At 41.8% G+C, this 21,987-nt stretch overlaps 1 protein-coding gene and 1 long non-coding RNA gene across 6 annotated transcripts in view; one reads left to right on the top strand and one right to left on the bottom strand.

The window, feature by feature from the left end:
- The window catches only part of LOC306975571 (cell adhesion molecule DSCAM-like), a 231,536-nt gene that overhangs the window by 100,508 nt on the left and 109,041 nt on the right, over positions 1–21,987 (top strand). The window lies entirely within an intron of this gene.
- The window catches only part of LOC306977254, a 56,699-nt gene continuing 46,411 nt past the window's right edge, over positions 11,700–21,987 (bottom strand). Inside the window, exons 2-3 of the long non-coding RNA XR_013793821.1 lie at positions 11,877–12,209; positions 11,700–11,749 (exon numbers count right to left, since the gene is read on the bottom strand). This is a non-coding gene — a long non-coding RNA (uncharacterized lncRNA). The remainder of the gene's footprint in view (positions 11,750–11,876; positions 12,210–21,987) is intronic.

Below are 21,987 nucleotides of genomic sequence, written 5' to 3'. Positions count from 1 at the left end.
AAGCAAGAAAGAAAGGATGCAGTTTTTTGAAAGTCACTTAAATAAATATAGACTTTTCACGCAGTGGTCAATTTTTGGCAAGTTTTCTCCCTTAACATCCTAGTTTTCAGAGTAAAAAAAGACTAAACTTACCCAGTACGATGCTTTTTTTATGACGAAGAATGGCTTTTTCTCGCACATTCATTCACAAATATTGACATAATTTACATCCACGTGTCCTGTGAAGGGTGTCTGAGGTGATGCTATAATCCAAATATGGTCATTTAATTTCTGGGAGCCAGCTATAAAATGTCTCATTCTTATATGAAAACAAAGCATATTTATGTCACTAATCTACAGCAGTGGTTCTCAGCCTGGGGGTCGTGAGAAAAATTTGAGGAAGTCACCAGATCATGTAGATCAGACATGTCAAGCTGGTGACCCGCGAGATGATCCGGTCCCTGACTTGTAGACCACAAATTCCTGAGTATGCCTCTCAAAAAAGGATGGAAATAACCAACCACGTTTGCTCATTCTAGCCACTAGGGGGCAACTTAAATTTAAAAAAGGAAATAATTCCACCCGTGTCCAGCAGAGGGCACTGACATAATAAGAGATCAGGATACAAACAACACATTATAGCCCCTTGGTAATTGGTCAGTCTGTCCCAGGGCAGCTGTGGCTACAATAGCAACAGAGTGTGGAGTCAATGAATAATGACTACAATATAATGACTACAGTGTACTCTGAGAAACTTGTGACACAGGCTTGTGAAGCGCAAAACAAGTTTAAGACATTACTATTTATTACAGTCATGTCGGGCTTTTGTTCTAGAATCACAGCTCATTATTATTCAAAATGGAAACATGTTTTCCTAATAATATTTTCATGTTAAGATTATATGCAGCCCGCCGAGGAAGCTGAAATTCAGCCCACGACCCAAATGAGTTTGACACCAGGGTGCCATTATTTGTTCTAAATGTAATATATTTGATATAGCCATTTGTTTTGTCCTTTGTTTTATGAGAATTATATCGGCTAATGCACCCCATTTCCCGCGGTGTGACCCAACAGCGGGAATAAAGAAGATACATACATACATATGGGGGTCACAAACCCCATTAATTCTTATAAAGGGGGTCGCGGCTCCAAAAGGTTGAGAACCACTGAACTACAGCACAAGTTTCAAATTGAGATCGCTAAATGCATTTTTTTGTGTCTCTCCTTAAACATCATTAAAAACATTCAGTTAGAGTCAATCTAAATGACTATGCCAGTAATGACATTGCTTGACTAGTTTTACTATAATAGTTCATCAAAACAAAAAGGATTTGGTCCATTTAATCCATTCATTTAATCATCCATTTTATCAGTGTCTTTTTTCACAAACGTTTACGAAGATAATACAGGGTTTCTTCTTCTATGTATGAAGCGATGGGTTTGAATACAGGAAAAACTGATTACAGCGCCTTTAAATTGAAGGGGAAAAGCGATCACACAAGGCCACAGTTGAGTCTCACAGCCTCCCCTCCATGACAGTCCGCTCCTCCTGTCCCAGCTGCTGCGTAAATGGCGGTTCGCTCGGTGACCGTTTGGCTGTGGAGCAGTGTCCTCCTCTGGGTCATTATCTCCCTGGCCGCCGCCGCCGCCCCGGTGCGACGCGGGGCCGGCTCTCTGCGCTTCATTACTGTAAGGAGACTATCTTAAGGGAGAGATGGCGAGCTTCCAGTTGGCTCTATCACGCTGTCAATCAACCGGGGGCTCTAATCTTAGCTCTGCCCCTCTGCGCTGCCCATCATTTCCTGGCACCGTGGAGCGGGCCGGCAGATTCAGAGGTCTAATTCTCCCCAGATAGATAAGGACTTAAGTGGGCCGCCTGCTCAATTATGCAATGACGCGCTGTTGTCCCAAATGAGCGCCGGGTGTGTCGTCTTTGAACGGGATAAATTTGGCCCATGTGACTCTGCGGGTGATTCAGGGCTTTTAGAAGAACCTCCCCCAGTGTTCTGTGATTTTGAGAAATATGAAGAGTCAATAGTCCACACTGATCTGTCCTTAGCGTCTTTGGTTTGTGTCCGAGAAATGGATGTCTCCCCCCCCCCCCCCTTCATCCTGCTGTCCCGTCTTAAAACGAAAAATACTATTGTCAAGGACCCCCACCCTTCCTTCGTCAACCTAATGCTTTGTACAAATAGAAATAAAAAGGAGAAGCGGCGTTCGATTCAAACAGTTAGCAAGTTGAGAGTCCGTTAGCCGGCTCTATGTATTTTTCCTATAGCCGTTAGCTTTAGCCATCAAACATTGCAAATTATGAACGATCCAGATGTTTTCAGCTGTTGTCAACACATCGACCATGTAGGTGAGGTCAAAGAAATCATTAATGAATGTACAGACCTTTGGAGATTTAACTTTACAAATAAGTGTCTCGAATTAGTCCTCTGAGCTAAATGCTAACTCAAATTCAGTTAAGTTTTATGCTTTTTCTAATCTGAATGGCCACTAATGATAAAGAAACAACAGAAACGATATTAATTCCATCAAAAGGACAAACATACCTCGTCATATTTGAGTATTGGGTCTGGCTTCCCTATTCATTTGTATAGAGATAGAATGCCAGTTTAAAGAAGAACTAAGTAACTTGTTTACCTTAATAAATCCTTTCCGTGGTCCCACTGGGGGTAATACAAGTGTTAATGGGATGATTGGGGGGTCTTTCATCTCCCCCTGGTGTCTCTGGCCAGAAAACCACAATTGCAACTTTGCTGCACCAGGTCAGAGGCCCCAATACACACTAATGGAATCATGAAGAAGAAGCTAACAGGCTAACGGGCAAAGCTAACTGTGGGCTGGCACCACTTAAACAGTATTTACAGCCAAGTTTGAGTGAACAAAATGATCTCCATTGTGTAATTGGATGTACAATATCCCTCTCACCCTTTGTCTTTTCTGTCAGCGTAGTATTTACTCTCACACACAATTAATGAGTAAAAAAACGCAACATGCTGCGACACCTGCAGTGGCGCTTATGGCCTCTAGGGGCATGAGTTACTTAGTACGGCTTAAAATCAGGTCTGGGATTTGGCGACTAACAAAATGTGCTCATTTGTAGGCACAGGATCAGATGATTTCTATGATTTTTATGATTCTTACATCAATAAAAGGCACAAAAGCTATTTTTAAACCATGTAATTTTACATCTTGGAACTAAAAACCTTTGTCCAGATGGAAGAAGTTGGGGCATGGGGGGAGGGCCATATTTGTTCGCGACAGAGCAAAAATAGCCCCATGACCGAGCAAACTTGCCTATACTTCAGATATAGGGGTGGTTTTTTCAGCTAGTTTTTGTTTCATGCAGATCAGCCCAGAGAAATAAACCATAAATCACGTCAAAACAACGAGACGGCACATTCTTAGCAAAAATGTTGTTTTGATTTCTCATCGTGAGTAAAATAGAGCCTTGTGATAAGTTTTAATCCAAAAATGTTCCATATCGTGTCGCATTGTGCATCCCTTCTTTGTCCGTTCTCTTTTTACATGTCCACGCTCAGTATAGGTCTCGTATTGTCAGCCCCTGCACACCGCCGCCTGCCTGTCCGTCATCCTGTGCCGTTGCCACAGTAACCATCTCACCTTCCCTTCTCAGTCCCGCCCCGTAATGAGACCACTGGAGGACACCGGCGGAGCGGACATACATCACAGCCTGCCATTGTCTTGTGTGTCTCCCTCTGCACACCAGCTCTCCCTTTCCACCATCTTTCTAGGCTGTGAGGATTTCCTTTAATGCACTGCCTGGCCAAAAAAAAAACCCTTATTGTTGTGGTCTCGGGTTGCTGCAGTTGGTTATGTCCAGGTTCAGCAACACTATGTGCCCAAAGAATGAGAAGAGACAGAATGACCAGGTTATTCCATCCATATTCCAAGTATATTCCAAGATGACAATGCCAGGATTCATCGGGCTCACATTGTGAAAGAGTGGATCAGGGAGACAGCGTTTTCACACATGGATTGGCCGCCACAGAGTCCAGATCTTTAACCCAATGATAATGGAAGGTAACCACTTAAACCCCACCTGAACCGAGCACATTTTATACAATTTGGCTTTACCCAAATCTAAAAGCTTTGTGAAAAAAGCGGCTAAATAGTAGACGTAAATGAGACGTAAACAAGGATGAAAAGATTGGCAAAAAAAGGGACAAAATTATGACAAAAAATTCAGAAAAATGCAATGAAAAAGTGACAAAAATGCTGCGGAAACGCCCCCAAAAAATGTACAAAAATGACGTGTACAAAAAGCCATAAAAATGTGACAAAAAAAGGTAAAAAAAAAAAAACTACGACAACATGGCAACAGTGCAAGGGCGAGGAAAAAGCTATGTTTATATCAGTTTGTAGGTCTTAGCTTTCAAATGAGGCGTTTCAGGATCTAGTCGAGAAGCTTTAAGATTTGGGTAATGCTGACCTGGAGAAAATGCACTCGGTTAAAGGAATAGTTCACAGTTTTTCCATACTGCGATATGTTCTTACCTGAGCTTGGACGAGTTGATGCGTACCTGTAGCGCGGTAGCTTCCAACTTCACCCCCGTTTGGAGCCATAGGAATATGCTGGGAGAGGCGAAATGCTAACAACATCTTTGGTCGTTTTGGGTGACTTTGGGCACACACAAAGACCACCCATCAACTCGTCTAAGCTCAGGTAAGAACATATCACAGTATGGAAAAACGGTGAACTGTTCCTTTAAGGCGGGGGGTAAGAGATTAATCAAAAAACATCGAAAAACCCATTCAGCTGCAATTTTGGCTGAAATCTATGCTATGCTCCAACATTGTGTCTACTTGGCTAATGATTATCAAAGTCCTTTCAAATCTCAAGAAATTAAATATGTACAGGCTTTTCTGTTGGTGGCATTAAATATATAATATCTGGGCATTAAAGGGACTATGCGGAGTTTAAAAATGTTAAAATTAAGTATTTTCCTCCCCCTACATATTCCAACAATGTAGAATGAGCCCAGACAGGTTCACCACAACTGCCTCTAAAATCCTGCACTGTCACTCAAAACGGTGTTAATTCGGGTCCGAAGTGCCGTCATGCACGAGCTTAATATAGAAGGTGCAGTTACACACATGACCTGTGGTGGCAGAAGTGAGTATAAAACGGCTAACTTGCGTCTAGCCCCTTTAAAATGGCTCTAAAAGCATTATATTTGACTAGCTGCTGCCTGTAGAAACGCTGTATTAGAGCGTGTGACCTTTTTTTTGGGTGCAACATATTTTTAAGGTCAGGCAGTGTATTTGTAACAGCCTTTAGGTGATATGACATTGTCAACCAAAAATGATGATGATTTTGTCGACTAAATCTGCATGACGTTTTGTTGGCTTAAGCTTAAAAGTATTTTGTGACTAAATCTCGAATCAAATCATTCAAACTAAATTAAAATATATGTATAAAATGTTTTAAATATTTCAGTATTTGAACAAAGAGCTCCAGCTTTTGCATCCTGAGATAACGTTCGTGAGTTCACTTTGCTGCCGGGGCATTTCCATATAAATCCAATAACATTATCGTTGGCGGGTAATTAGCCGGGCACTGTGTGATTTGTGACTGCAAACGCAGATTAAAATTCAATTAAAGGTAAAAGTGTGCGTGGGCCTGTTGTTCTGCGCTGAGTGGCTCCATTTAAAGCACATTAGGAGATTGCTATGTTTGTAATAATGGTAACATGAGAAAAAGGACAAAAAATAGACAGTGTTTTTGAAAAAGAAGGAAAATAGGAGAGGAGTTTGAAATTTGGAGGAATGAAATGGAAACTTTTTTGTGTCGAGTGGTAAGAACTCATATGTTGTTTAGAGCAGATGTTTGTTTTAAATTGTCTACCTCACGAAGCATTAGTAAACGCCGCCTGGGGTCGCTCACATTCCTGTTTTTCAGATCCAATTCAGTAGAGCTGGGTACCGTTAAACGATACCGGTATTGTATTGAGAAAAAAGTTTAGGTAGTACTGGTATCGGGGAAAAAAAAAGATCAAAGCAGTTACCGAAACCGAATTATCCAACAATTGTTTCCCTTTTTTTGTGAATGTTTGCCCCATTTTTCAAAAAAAAAATTTTTACACATTTTTTCCTTATATTTGGCCTATGTTCTGCCTCATTTTTGCCATTTTTTTTCTCCCTATTATTCCCCCTTTTTTCTGTATTTTTGCCCAATTTTTCCGATTTAAATATTATTATTTTTTGCCACAATTTCACATTTTTTCCCCCCAAAAATGTTGGCCCATTTTTCACACATTTCTTGACACAGGAAATGAACTCGGTATTGTACATTTGTGCAAAAAAATCCACCACATGTGTAAATATAAACAACTGAAACGCTTGTAAAAAGACGCCGACAGGGACAGCGTTAAAGGAAGTAACTTGGTTGTTTCAGCTCAAATAGATATTACCATTTCTTTCTTTTTTTCCCCCTTTATATTTGGCCTTTTTTTATTACTAATATCTTCCCTATTTTCTCCCGACTTTCCTCCACTTTTTTCGTATTTTTGCCTAATTTTTCAATTTTTTCCCAAATTATTCCCCTTTTTTCACACATTTCTTTCAACCTGATATTGTACATTTGTGAAAAAAAAAAAAAAATCGTTCAGGTATCGGTATTCAAAACCAAGTATCGTTAAAGTACTGGTATCGGCAAAAAATTAACGGTACCAAGCTGTAGCTCTGAGTAGCTGCTGATGCCACATGTGTGAATAACTGCAAGGCTTGTACAAAGAAGCTAAGCCCAAACACTCATGGCTAATGCATGATTAACAAAGTCTAGGCACTGTGAGTCACGCTGCAGGATTCTACCAAAGTTCTTCCACTCTAAAGACTAAGTGAAGGCATCAAAGAGTTAACATGAAGTCTTTCTCTGTTTTTAGTAACTGTAGCGCCTCCTCAGCCCATATTCAAGCACCTCTGCACGCCTATATTCAAAAGGACAGCATCAAGCTATCAGTATAAGGGGAAAAAATGAAGCTTGCATGAAAGCCTTAGTCCAAAATCCTCTTCAAATGAGCCGATGAAGACGAATACATTTCCTTGAGTGACAAACGGCCATAATAACAACACTTCCTTCACAGTATTTTGCCTTCTTGCTCTAAGTGGAGCGAAAACACTGACACAGCCTCGCGATCTTTTAAAACAAAGCCGCTAAACAAAGCGGCGAGGATCGGCGGCTTGTTAACATCTGCTCGCTCCTGTTTTTATAAACTCGCTCCATCTGCCGCCGAACCATAAAAAGTCCTCATCATCGCTGCGAACGAGGCCTCTGGGCCGGGCGCAGATTGGCAATTACGCACGCTGACATTCCTGGACACTTTCCGCCGTCGCAGCCGGCCAAATGAACGTGGGAAAAAAGCATCTGCCAAACGATAATAAGCAGCGGGGGTTTGAGAGCGGGCAACAGGTCTCTCCTCTCAACACGCTCATAATCGTCATTCGGATATACTGTCTAATGTATTTTCTACTGCCATTATCTTTGGTGATTAGCCTGCTAATTACTCATGTCATTAGTTTGTTTCTTTGGGAGTTATTACGTTCCTTAACGAGTTGTAAGGTCTTGAAGTTATAGCCCCAAACAAAGCTAAAGTAACGCCACTCCACTCTGTCTGAAAACTTTGGCCATTATTAAAGGGATATTTCAGGGCTTTTTGACATAGGGCCTCATTTCCTAGTTGTCCAGAGTGTTGCTGATTTCTGGAGATATTTTTTTTGTAATTCATGCAGTTCTTTTGTTTGATGAGTTTCGTGGCGCTAGGCTAATGGAAGGCTAGTGCATTTCTATGGTATCAGCTAGCCTGCATTAAAACCAGTCTGACACACTCCACAGTGCACCTGAGGCAAATCACTTATAACACCAGATTAACACTATTAATGTCTGTGTTGATAGAGTAATTATAACCATTTTGCATTTAAAAAAGAGCTTTTATGTGAGCAGCATCTGCTTCGTGTTTGTATGAGCTACGCAGCGGCGGAGTGAACTGCTAGAAAATAGTCCCTCAAAATGTGATCATTCATGTGATGCAAGGTCAGTTATATTCCAAAGATTATTCTATGGACACAGACATTTATATGAGATGTCAAAAATCCTGAAATATCCTTTTAATGTCAAGTGTCATACTTTTTGTCACTGTTTAAGACAAAAGACATTTATTATAGACAGGGCTGGGTACAATTCATTTTTTCCCCATACGATAAATCCGATACTTAAGCGATACTTGGAATACGATAAAGACACATTTTTTCTGATTCCTATACTAAAATATTTGTTGTCTAGCACCAGAAAACAGAACAATAACGTTGATTTATTCCATTCTTTTAAATTTGTTTCATTTATTTGACCTGAAACAACCACATATATTTTAGTACTCTTATGCATAATAAGTGTATTTGACCCACCGTTAGGTTTCGAATCCCGCAGGTGCACACTGTCGTTGTGTCCTCGGGCAAGACACTTCACCCACCTTGCCTCCAGTGTCTGCGTACATTGGTGCATTGGTGCATGAATGGGTGAGTGGTTCTTTGATGTAAAGCACTTTGAGTGAGGTATTAGTGTTATTACTTTATATTCAGACTTTTTTTGAATGTCAGCAGTATTGCGTTTAGTCCCACTTTACTGCTTATGTGATCAAACGATGAAAAAATCTGTCTTTTTTCACGCACGTTGATACAAGATTTAACATAATAGCTTGTGATTCATCATAATGTACAAATCCGCAACGTTATGAGCTCTGTCTGTCACATCACACTATTCTGAACTTGCCATATCCCATAATAGTAGCGGCTTGTGTCGACGAGCTGCTGATTCACTCCCTCGTATGTGCGAATGACTGTACTTCCTAATCCCCGGCGCACCGCGACACTGTTCAGCCCCAATCAGCCCGCCTTGTCAATATTTACTATCATCCGCATCCGCCGCCGCCTTCACCACGCTCCCGTTCCTCCCCGTCAACTTAATTAGTCGCATCTCTAGGTTTAATTACATCAAGTGGAAGGAAGTTGCAATCTCAAGTAGATCAAATTAAGCTCTATGCAAATACTCACGTGCCTTTCCCTCCTCTATCGTCGTCTCTGAGGCAACGATATCAGCTCAACGTCGGGCTTGTTTCGGCGCAGAGAGCTCACGTGAGACTCGTCAGCTGCTGCTAAACGGATCTCACAATGGATGTTTCCCTTGTTACGGCTGCCGAGTGTCGTTTTCCAGCAGAAGTGGACTAATGTTCCCTGTGTGGCTGAGAAAACGGTGAGATGAGGGGCAAAAGGTACACAACTCGACTCAGAGTCCTACACTGAATGATTAAAGGGACTATACGGGGTTTAAAAATGTTAAAACCAAGTATATTCATCCCCCTACATGTTCCAGCCATGTCCTAATGTGTAGACTGAGCTCAGACCTGCCTCTAAAATCCTGCACTGTCACTAAAAACGGTGTTAATTCGGGTCTGAAGTGCCGTCATTCTCCAGCTTAATATAGAGACTGCAGTTACGTGTAAGACCTGAGGTGGCAGTAGTGAGTATAAAAATGACCAACTTGCATCTAGTCTCTTTAAGGTGAGACACTACAGGCTAACGTCATTTTTTTCAGTTTACAGGTTTTGGGCCATACTGGTCTCCCCACCATAAAGCTTTCACCTGGAAACAAAAAATACCTAATCTTCACAATAACATGTTTAAATATTGCACTGATTCAATGTTTCCCCTAGCCTGGCTAACGCCAGACTAAAATCACAAGTGATGTTTAGTCTGGGGACCACCAATTCATTTTCTCATAGGAAAGGTGTGGTTTACGATCGTCCATAGCCGTTTATTGGGCGCTACGAATGTCTACCATGCGTCTGCACGTGGCCACAGCCAATCGTATCATCGTATCCAATGACATATGACGTACCCGCTGTAAACCTTCGAGCTAAAGTATTTAGAACACGGCCTAAAGCTTGATCAAAAAATAGCGTTGTGTCTGTTGCTGTCATGTTGGATCCGTAAATAAACTTTTAAAGAAGCTTTTAAAGAAACTACAAGCTGCCGTATATCAAATAGCTCGTCATCATCTTGCCGTCCCTCCTCATTCTGTGATTAGTTTCCAAATCCATGCGAAAATTTCGGCCATGGTCCCCATGTTGTTGTGCAGTTCGACATGATTTGAGCGCACACAGCAGCATGGCGTTAGCCAGGTTATGTTTCCCCATAGATTTATATAGAAAAATGTATTTTCAAAATGCATTTTTCTCTCATTGTGGCATTGTGGCCACGTCAATAGCAACTTAAGACTTCCAACCTTGGACTGAACAATATTTTTAAGATTTTTTCAGAGGGATTTTTTAATATCTACGGAAATTCTTAGCCTGATTTATTGAGTTTTAAATGTCAAAAAATAAGGCGAAAATTCAATTTCTACAGATTTATTTCCCACTGAAAAAGTCTTGGTAACTCATTTGAATGTATCTCAATCCATTATTCAGATTTCGTCGCCGAAAATATGGCACATTTTGGGCATTTTTAAGCATAAAGCACCATGTTTTTATATGAAAAGCCTTGCAATATATTTTTTTCTCACATTTATGCCAGTAATCTACAGCTAAAGTTTCCCTATGCTCCTATTCACCTGCAGCATCTCGTCTTAATCAGGTTTACCCTTAAATGAGCTGCCCATCCTTCCCTTTTCTATCCAAAGACCAGTCTCGTATCTCTCTTATTAATTCATGCTCAGATGAGTGTGACTGACAGGCAGATTAACACAGGGTCTGTCTGTACTAAAACAAATATAGTGTGAGAAATAGCGCCATCGTCTGCCAAATCATCTGGCAAAGCACCAAAGCTGTTAATCAGAGATGATGCGCAACTCCCTGCCGGCGTTTGCCACCGCGTCCAAAGAGGAAGTTGTAGTGGCTTGACAGGCTAAGTCTATCATCCACCCCGGGACTAAACAAGAACGAAATCGACCACGAAGGATCAGTGGCCGAGCGCACCGATCTGAAGATGGTCACCACCACCTTTACGGGAATGTGGGGAAACAGATGCAAGTTTGACTGACGCAGTAACATGGTCTGTCTCTGTGAAATGATGTTTCTCTCCCTGTGTCTGGATGGGTTTCCTCCGGGTTCATCTGCATAATAGTTGAATCTTCCAGCCAGGTGATTCTGACCATGAGCCTGGCTCCACATGTGGAGATAGATCCCTGGGTGCTGCGCTGAGGTCGTCCCCTGTTCCTGATGGGTTTCCCCTAAAGCATTGAAGGATGTGTGAAATGCAGAGGACAAGTTTTCTTCCGGGGCAATAAAGTACCTTAACCTTAAACAACTAATCTCTCATGTCTGTAGTCGTACTGGAGATGCCCATCTTTTGTACTCTGAAGTTGAAGTGTACAGAACCCTTAACCCTAACTCCTCCTAGTGGTCTATATCTAGTCTGCGAATCAAGAACCTTCGTTGAAGATACTAAGCTCTCACAACAAGAGTTCATAAACACAGGACTTAAACTGTGTCCAAGCAAGAACTAAACCAGGGCTAAAACAGAGCTAAATAAGATTATCTATACTGGGCAAGTTTGTGCTGATTTTCATCATTGCCAAAGAACCAAGGGCCAAACCTCACCATTTTAGCATAATGTGAAGAATGTGGGATAGATACAGACTCTCGCATCGCCCATATATGGTCATTTCAGTTAAGGAGAAAAATGCAAATTTTCACTAATTATTCAAAAACTACTTTAACAAATGCTGAATTGTGAATATAGTTTTCTACTAAATAAAGATACAAAAACATGAAGAGGAGGAGAAAAGTGGTTCAACAACCTATAAATAAACGGAGAATGCTAACATGCTGCTTCATATTAGCATCGTGCTAATGCTAACGCTAGCTACGACTGACGTTTTTTAATAATAATAATAATAATGCATTGGTTTTATATAGCGCTTTTCTGGACACTCAAAGACGCTTTACATTGCACTATACGTTCACTCCATACTCGGTGGTGGTAAGCTACTATTGTAGCCACAGCTGCCCTGGGGTAGACTGACGGAAGCGAGGCAACCAGTCTGCGCCATCGGCCCCTCCGACCACCACCACTCACTCACTCACTCACTACATTCGCTAGGCTTCCTGGTGTTACCAAACGGTCTCCCATCCAAGTACCGACCAGGCCCTTCCCTGCTTAGCTTCCAAGGTCTGACGGGATTGGGCATAGCAAAGGCGGTATGACCTCTACTGAACAATCTGCTGTCAATAAACATCAATATGGACCCGATTTAGACTTGACTTTATTTGTATGTGATAAATACGTTTATATTTCGCCGGAAAATGGCTAAAAAGAGCCCAAAATATTATATTTTCCCCCTCGGCGAGGCCACGCCCCCTTCTATGACGAGATGCCGTCTGTATCTATGTTCTGCCAGGTAATGAAAACACTGACAGTGCTTCCTGGTATTTTTTTATAGTACTTTAACAGGTATTTTATCTCTTTTTTGCATAATTATATTTCTCAAAATCATCCAGAGGTTCTGTGCTGGGCCTGATTGCATGTTCCGGATCTACACCAAGTCTATATCAGGTCTGAGCCAGGTCTACATCAGATCAAACAAACATCACGGTCACAACAACTAAGAAATTAAGCAGTTTTCTTTAGATTAAGAACCTGTTCACTGACAAATGCAATAAAAGCTATTCTGATTCTGCAAAGTGATAAAATATGTAGTTTTTAGTTGTCGTTTTCCACCTTATTGCTCCAGTAATAGGTGGTCATTGGTTAATTGGTGGCTAATATGAAGAAATCTCACTTTTCAATATTTGCTTGGGTTTTGTATTGATGATTTGATATGACGTTGTCAGTGGACTTTTCTCAGAGTAGTGCTTGCTGTTTACTGTTTCCCACTCATGTTGACAATTAACATGGCCGCCGCGTACAGTAAATCAAGTCCAAAACCCGTCAGCGCTCCCACGTTTCGCCGTGATAAATCAAAGTTGTGTAAAAGTTCCTCTGCTGCACCGCACTGGGCTGGAGCGGCACCTTGGTGAATGTGCGCCGTGACCTTGTGGGGTGTAGGTTTCCATCCACTCTCCTCGTCATTAAAATTCAGGCCTGGCTCCTCTTTCTCGCCCTTCATCCCCTCATCCTGCTGCCCTCGCTCCACACATGAGAGATGCATAAACCATGTGATGCAGCACACGGCTCAGTCTGACACCTACCGGAGCATCAAAGTGAATTTGGAATTGACAGTAGCTCCAAGAATGCCTCTAAAACAGTGTTGCTCTTATATCAAATAATCATGAATGTGATATCTTAAATGTATAATGGAAAATACAGTCGTTACAGGGGGACATTCTGTATCAGTGTTGGTCAAAGATTTCATAAAAAAGAAGTATTGATGAGTCAAATATTACTCCAATAAAAGTAAAAAGTACTGAAATCTGTTGAAATAAGTGAAAAGAAAAGTAACTTTGCAGCTTCAAAAACACTATGTTCGGAAACACAATATCTGCACAGCGCTACCTATGTTCATATATCTGCATTATTAGACTTAATATTAAGTAAGCATTGCACATACATGGCAACATTTACTTTTTACTTTGGTGCGTTTACAGAAATGTAGAGTAGAAAATATTTCAAATGTAGTGGAGTAAAAGCAGAAAGTTCTTAACAAAAAATACAACTCAGTACTAGGGCTGGGACGATACACTTTTATCACGATCCAATACATATGAAGATATGTAGGATGGATGGATGGATGGATGGATGGATGGATGGATGGATGGATGGATAGATAGATAGATAGATAGATAGATAGATAGATAGATAGATAGATAGATAGATAGATAGATAGATAGATAGATAGATAGGTAGGTAGGTAGGTAGGTAGGTAGGTAGGTAGGTAGGTAGGTAGGTAGGTAGGTAGGTAGGTAGGTAGGTAGGTAGGTAGGTAGGTAGGCAGGCAGGCAGGCAGGTAGGTAGGTAGGTAGGTAGGTAGGTAGATTAGACTGCCTCTAAAATCCTGCACTGTCACTCAAAAAGTTGTTACTTCGGGTCTGAAATGCCGTCATGCACAACCTTAATATAGAAACTGCAGTTACGCGTAAGACCTGAGGTGGCAGTAGTGAGTATAAAATGACCAACTTGCATCTAGTCCCTTTAAAAAAAGAGTGCATTAACACAAAGTGTAACAAAGTGTGTCGTAAATGTTGCTTCGTTACTGACCACCTCTGGTTATGACAAAACCTACCTGGAGGAGTATTTGGCTTCATTCATTCTGATTTGGTTGTTTCTTCTTCTACTGCAGAAGCGCTTCGACTAATATTTCCTGGGATTGAATGCGTAGCACTGAAGGGAATTTGTATTGCACTTTTCACATGACACCAGGCACGTGCAGTATGTAGATACAGATGCTCTGGAGTACGGCACGGCTGCGCACATCTGCAACTGATTTCTTAGCATGCCGTTAGCTAAAAGAGTTAGTTACTTTGTATTGATAATGATAATTCCCACTGCCGCTTGCACAGTTTTGCATCTTATTGAATGGAGTCCATTCAATAAGATGCAAAACTAACACAGTCCTTGGTGATAAAGTATCCTTCCCATACAGTAATTTTATGTTGTATAATGTAAAAAGCAGGTTTTCATGAGATTACCACTTTAGGCCTTATATATTAAGCTATTCTGGCTTTTCACCCCACTTTGGTAACCTCTGTCTTGGTATTTCTTGCAGTATAGCCTAAAACAATAATGTACGAGTCTAGAAAACACCTCCAAGACAAAGTTTTAGATAAGAAAAAAACTCAAAATGAAACAAACAACAAAGATATGGTCATACAACAAAAACTGAGCATGGACAGGATCGGAAAAAGCCTGAGCTTCATGGACGGCCCTTCAAGAAGTTTCATTCAGCCCTCAAGTTGGTGCAGAGATTTCAAAGAGGAATCGCTTCAGGTCTTCACTGTGAAAGACCAAACCAAGCTGCCCCCCAAGCAACTGAATGATTATATTTGTTTATGTCTCAAACTAGTATGTGAAGTGAATGAATTCTATGGGAGTCAGCGATAATAAATGTGCATAAAGAGCTTATTTGACAGCCGCAATTAACTTTAAAGGGGCTGGAAGCAAGTTCGCCATTTTAGACTCACTACTGCCACCTCAGGCCATATGTGTAACTGCACCTTCTATATTAAGCTCGTGCATGACGGCAATTCGGGCCGAAGTGACAGCTTTTTGAGTGACCGTACAGGATTTTAGAGGCAGTTGTGGTGAACAGGTCTGAGCTCATTCTACACATTAGGACATGGCTGGAACATGTAGGGGGAGGAAAATACTTAATTTAAACATTTTTAAACTCTTTATAGTCCCTTTAAAGCAAACCTACGACCACACTCAAAGGCTAACAACCCGAAATAAAACATTAATAATTTATCTCATTGCATTAAGCATCATCTTACTTATTCACATTACGTTTGCAGAGTCTGATAGCGGTTAAATATAGCCCGGCCAATCAATTCCACAAAGTCTACTCCGGCGTTTATTATGGGCCTCTTTCAGCTTGTGGTAAACAAATATTAGCAGCTGCCTTCATTGTGCAATTATACAATAACACTAACAATATCGCCGCTCAGAGATCCGAATGATAAGTGGTCCTATTTTCGCACGCTCTTTCCGCATTCATTTTCGGTGGGTAAACATTATGGTAATCAGCGCGGCCCGTGGAACGCTTAAAATAGAATTAATATCCAGCTGTTTTCCCCCCTCCTTCCCTCCTCTCTCCTCCCCGCGCTCCTCTCCACTTTACCGAATGCATTATGAAGATCTACTGTTTATCGAATCATGTCCGCTCTCTTAAGAGGAAAATGATTTTGATTTAAAAGTGTTAAGTCGCTCCGAGTCTTGCGGCGGCCGGCGCTAAACGACGCGCATTAGCTCTCGGCCGCCCCGTCCTGTGAAAAGGAAAAAGAGAGAAAGAGAGAGATGGGAAGACAGAGCGATGATGCGCCGGTGTCTGGGAGGCTGGATTAGTCCCTGAAGTCTGCCCTCCGAGGCACAGGCGACAGGAAAATGCGCAGGGAATGGAGGGGGAAGCGAAATGGGGCGAGGAATGGAGACTGTGGGAAGGCGACAAAAGGGAGAGGAGGGATGAGGGGAGAAGGCGCCCACAGAATGAAGAAATAAAGAGTGTTTGCTAGGAAGGTAACAAGAAGAGATACGTGCTAGATGCTGTTAATCCGGGTACACGTGTAGAAAGCAGTGAGAGGTAATAGTTTAAAATGAATGTGTCTCTCCAAATATGTCTTAATGTAAAGCAAGAAGTCACAGAAGGCCTTAAAGGGACTATACAGAGTTTAAAAATGTAAATGTAACTAAGTATTTTCCTCCCCCTGTTCCAGCCATGTCCTAATGTGTAGAATGAGCTCAGACCTGTTCACCACAACTGCCTCTAAAATCCTGCAATGTCACTCAAAAAGGTGTTAATTCAGGTCTGAAGTGCCGTCATGCAGGAGCTTAATATAGAAGGTGTAGTTACACGTATGACCTGAGGTGGCAGTAGTGAGTATAAAATGGCCAACTTGCATCTAGCCTCTTTAAATGTCATTGAGAAGCATTAGATTGGTTCAAACTTGCAATAAGCATGATTTTTTTGGTAAGTAACGACATTGCTGGAGTACTTTTACTGTATAAGTTTGTAAAAAATACAAAAACTCAGGTCTAAAACACATTCTGCAGCAGTTTGGGCAGAAATTGAGCACAATGTTTAACTCCCACATTGCTTTGGATTATTGAAATGGCCCCTCTTACTTTTTTGGATGGTATGTTTGCAAATTTAAGAAGTGATTTTGAAATGGCGTTAAAAAAAGCATCAAACTCAACTAACTTAACCTGCTGCTTCCTGTATAAACTCTGCCACACCTGATTTAGACATATAGTATATGCAAAATGTCATGATTTTATTAATTTTTTTCCATTATGGACTCGTTTTTGTCCTGATTCAGCATTTTTAGGCAAGGCAAGGCAACTTTATTTATACCGCGCATTTCGTCCACAAGGCAACTCAATGCGCCTTTTTAAGTATTTATTCAGGGTAAAAATCACAGTTTGTTATAATGCAAACATATTGTGTCAAGCCCTAAGTATCGTGATACGTATTGTATCGTCCCAGCCCTGATGTGGTTGAGTAAAATATTTGTTAAAGCAAAATTCAAGGCAGTTTCCGAGTATCTTCACTGTTTCTCATAACAGCTCCGCCCTCTTCTAAACTTTCTCTGGTTCTTTAACCTCTCAACCCCCACCAGTTTGGCTTCACCCAAATCTAAAAGCTTCTTGAAAAAGGCATCAGAATAGCAGCAAAAAGTCGATGAAAAGAAGGATGAAAATGCGACAAAAACGTGATGAAGAAGCGATGAAAAAGTGTGACGAAAATGCAAAAAGGCCAAAAATGAGCAACAGAAAAGTGACAAAAAAAGCAAAACAAAAGTGAGAAAAGGCAATGAAAAAGTGGCAAAAAAGGGATGGAAAAAAACAAAAGAAAAAAGTGACTACAAGAAAAAGCTACATTTGGATGAGTTTTGGAGGTCTTAGCTTTCAAATGTGGCATTACTCTGGCCTATAGGCTGTGACCTTATGGATTTGGATCAAGCTTAACTGGAGAAAATGAAAAAAAAATCATGTTTCCTATAGACAAGTTCATCTATGTGTCAACTCATGACCATAAAGCACACAATATTAAAAATACAAAATTGCGAATCGTAAAGTCAAGTCAAAGACAAGTCCCACCTTGAAGGAGTAATTTGTCACTTAACTACTTCACTTGTTTACATACAGTAAAATATCAAGTTTTAGAGATGAATATTGATTGAAATGTATTTTGTAACGGTGTAGGCATTGACTAAAATGACCCACAGGATTTCGGTATTAAAGAATGCAGAGCTGTATCTTTACATTGTTAAAGTGCACTGTCATTCTGAAAACTCTCTGCGCCTTTATCGTCAGTCGAAGTGCTGCTTTTTTTTCTTCTTCTTCTTCTTCTTTTTTATCCGACCTAGCACCATCTCTCCATCTCCCCACATCACAAAAGCGGGGCCAGCGCGGCGGATGGAGATCAGCAGCTCGGGGAACAGTCTGCCATAATAATCAGCTCCCCTCAGACTGGGCTAATATAGTTTTTGCCGGGTAATGATACCGAGACGCGCTGCTCAGATTCCCCCGTAATTGATCCTGCCAGCGAGCGCCACAACGCTAACGAGCTAAACGAACAGGAAAAAACCCTTCTTCCTCCCTCTCCTCCTCCTCCTCCCCACACTCCCTCCCTCCCTCCTCCTCCTCTTCCCAGCGAGCTACTGGAGGCCGCGAGACCAGACGAGGCGATTTAGACAAGCAAATAAATGCATGAGAGTCAACCCGGGCTAAGGATTGCTCTTCTTCCCTTAATACAAAGACAAGGGGGCCGAGACGATGGTTTGTGTGATGGCGGCGCGCGGCAGATCAAAGCCGGCAGTGTAAAATGGTTGGAGAGCACGGGAGCTGTTGAGTATTCACTTTCTTTTTCTTTTTTTCTTTTTTTCTCGCGCTGTGTATTCTGCGGAGAGGCAGACGTGAAGAGTGATGCATGCGGACAGAGCGCGCCGCCGCTTTCATCTTTGACAACATCCACAGGGGGATTGGGCTATTGTGAATTTGGAGTGAAATATTTCAAAGGGGCGCTGGAGTACAGGGCCGAGGCCGGGGGGGTGCTTCAAGGCAGATACATGAAACACACCTGGTACAGAGGCGCGTCTTTTTCATTACCACGTGAAGGATTAATCTTTAGCTCGCTATACCGGGGATAGTCGTCGAGGCCGGGCAGTGTTTTCGGTCCGGGAGTGGGTGTGGGGAACTTGGTGCTAAAGAGGGGAGTATTATGCAAAATCGACTTTTTTTTAGAGCTCTTCCAATGTTGTTCTCTCATCAAAAACATACCTGGAGCAGTGTTTCGATTGCCTGGCCAGCCGTCTACTCCTGCTTTTTGTTTTTGTTCAAAAGCCGTCTGAAACTGTGCTCGCAGCCAATCAAATCTAGAAAAGTTTTGCATCGATCCAATCACACAACACATTGTCACGACAGGCAGACCGAATGAGCCGAAATGTACTTAAAGGGACTATATGGAGTTTAAAAATGTTAAACATTTAGTAACACCAAAAGGTGTTACTTCGGGTCTGAAGTGCCGTCATGCTTCTTATAGAAGCTGCAGTTACGCATAAGACCTGAGGTGGCAGTAGTGAGTATAAATATGACCAACTTGCATCTAGTTTCTTTAAGTTTTTGTGGTAAAAACAACATAGATCGTTCACATTTGTCTCGGCTCTTCGGGCCCAAAAGGGAGTTTGATGAGGTGTAACCTTTATTCATTTCCCACCCCTTTCACTAACTAGAAACACTAAGTAGAAACACTAAGGCCCTGTCCATACAAAGTCAAGCTGAGGACCAAACACAATGATATGTTATCAGTACAGTGTATTGTCCATACGAGCCCGGCGTTTTGTGGGTCTGTAAACGAACGTTTTCCAAACTAGGTCCCAGAGTGGAAAGATCTCAAAACGCCGTTTACGTGACGCCGTTGTTACGACGTCTCCTCAACTTTTACTATAACGATGACATCACAGCTCCAGAGTGGTGTCTGTGATCCATAAGCTACTGACCTTATAATGAGTTTTACTCATGGATCTATGATGGTTTTACTCCGCTCCTCTTTGCTCTTTGACGCGGCCGATTCAGTCGTGTTTTTGGACTGACTCAAAGTCACTGACAGGTTTTTCTGCTTTAGTCCCGTTACGTCTGAAGAATAAACTCACCATCTCTTTTGTAGATCCTAAATCCTTGATTCAGTTTCATTTTCACTGTTTACATTCCACAAAAATATACCTCTACATCTTATTCTATTATCTGTGTTAGCGTCACAGCGCCTCACACAGGCCTGGAAGATGAATTGCGCCGTTTTCACAACCCATGTGGACGCACACATTTACTGAGCTGGCTTCCTGCTTACAAAGAAAGTGTCTGAAAACAAAAGCGTTTGGTCTCCGTGTGGATATAGCCTAATATACCGAGGTATCAAAGTTTGTGACAGGATTCCAACCAGGCCACAAATACTTGTATCCTTGTTTGCAGTCGTACAATATTTTCTCTTCTTTCTTGCTCTTATTTTGAGTATAATTTATGCTAATTGTTTTCCTCATATATTGATTATAGGTCGAGCCTTTGCCCCGGTGTGATCAGGGGGATTAGTTGTTAGTCTTTTATAATGGAGGTTTCTAATCTTGAAAACATCACACTTCAGGACTGCTTTGACATTATGATTTTCTTTGATGTTTTGCAGCTGTCATACATTCTTTGTACTGCTTTAACCTTTTATAGGGCGACACTATATATTGCTAAAGCATAATTTTTGCAATTTTAGGTGACCCTAAATACATATAACAGGATTCCAACTAATTCCAAGTTCTTTTACCTTTGTGTTTGACCTTTTTTGATCCAAATCGTGGATAATGTGTGGTTTCTTGCCTGAACCTAACGTCTTGCCCTTTCTCTTTCTCTTCCATGCTCACACCCCGCCTCTCCCACCTTAAGGTAAGTCGTATTGATGTTCTCTAATAAAAAATGTAGAGGGAAAGAATATCTAATATGCGCCCACAGTGAGAGGTGCGCTTGTGCTTCTTCTCCGGCTCCTAATCGATAGTTCTCAGATGCACACACCGCCGGCGAACGCGAGCCCGGGCTCAGCAGTGCGTAAACAATGGCCATTTTGAAATAAAGCTGGTTTCCGCGACGTATTGTGTGCGCGCCCGTGCCGTGGTCTGAATATTCACGGCGCCTGCTCCCGGGGACCGAGAGATAAGACGTTTATGTTCAGGGGTAAGGGGGAGGTAGGGTGGAGGGAAGTGTCGACATCGTTGGCTTAATGGTTTGAATCTAACTCGGGCCAATTAAAAGGCAAGCGGCGTGCGACCGGGCCGGGCTCCCATTCATTTGGAGGGAAATCGAGGTTGAAATGAGGCATTGTGGCGCCACGTGGCCAGTGCGGGACAGAGAAGGGGGCTGTGTTGTGAGGAGTGTGAAGGGGGGACAAGGGGAGGCTGTGTGCGCTTTGAGGGGCAGAGGAAGCAGGAGGAGAGGAAGGATGGGCAGAATGGCAAGAGGCTGAGGAGGCTGCAGCCACCATGACCAGCAAACGTATTAGGGAAACTACGCTAAGAATGTTTATCATGTTGAAAGTGATCAGACAAACAAATATAAGTGAGAATGGTTTAGCAAGGAGCTTTTCATGGATTCTTTGGTGTAGCTTGGAGCTAATTATGATGGTACCAAATGCACCTCTGATTGTTAGACTGGTTAAGATTAAGGTTAGGAACAGGGTTGTGGTTAAATGTATTGCTGTAGCAGTATTTCTCAGGTGGTATGGTTTCGGGACCCCCATTACCCTATAGGAAAGGGCTCTCCAAGTAAATTTCCCTGGGGAAAATCGGGAGTGTGTTGCCGGAGTCCATACACAAACAAAACAAAAATATGTTTTAATTGGGAAAATACTGTTGAGGAAACTTTTTTTCTTCCATAAATGAATAACAATGAACCAAATGGTACACTTGCACTTGTACAGCCCATTTCCCACGTGGCTACAATGTGTTGTTTACATCCTAATCTCTCATTATGCCAGTGCCCTCTGCTGGACATGTGTGGAATTCTTTCTTCTCTTTATTTAAGCTGCCCCCTTCATTGGTGATGAAGGCGATTTTTTAACTTCAAAGGGACTAGATGCAAGTTGGTCATTTTATACTCACTACTGCCACCTCAGGTCTTACATGTAACTGCACCTTCTATATTAAGCTCATGCATGACGGCACTTCCGACACGAATTAACACCTTTTTGAGTGACAGGACTTTAGAAGCAGTTGTGGTGAACAGGTCTGGGTTCAATCTACACATTAGGACATGGCTGGAACATGTGGGGGAGGAAAATACTGATGTGCTGTGTTTGCA

The sequence above is a fragment of the Gobius niger genome (assembly GCF_951799975.1).
Source record: "Gobius niger genome assembly, chromosome: 1".
Lineage (NCBI taxonomy): Eukaryota > Metazoa > Chordata > Actinopteri > Gobiiformes > Gobiidae > Gobius > Gobius niger.
Note: the sequence above shows the minus strand (reverse complement) of the source record. Positions and strands in the feature narration are given on the sequence as shown.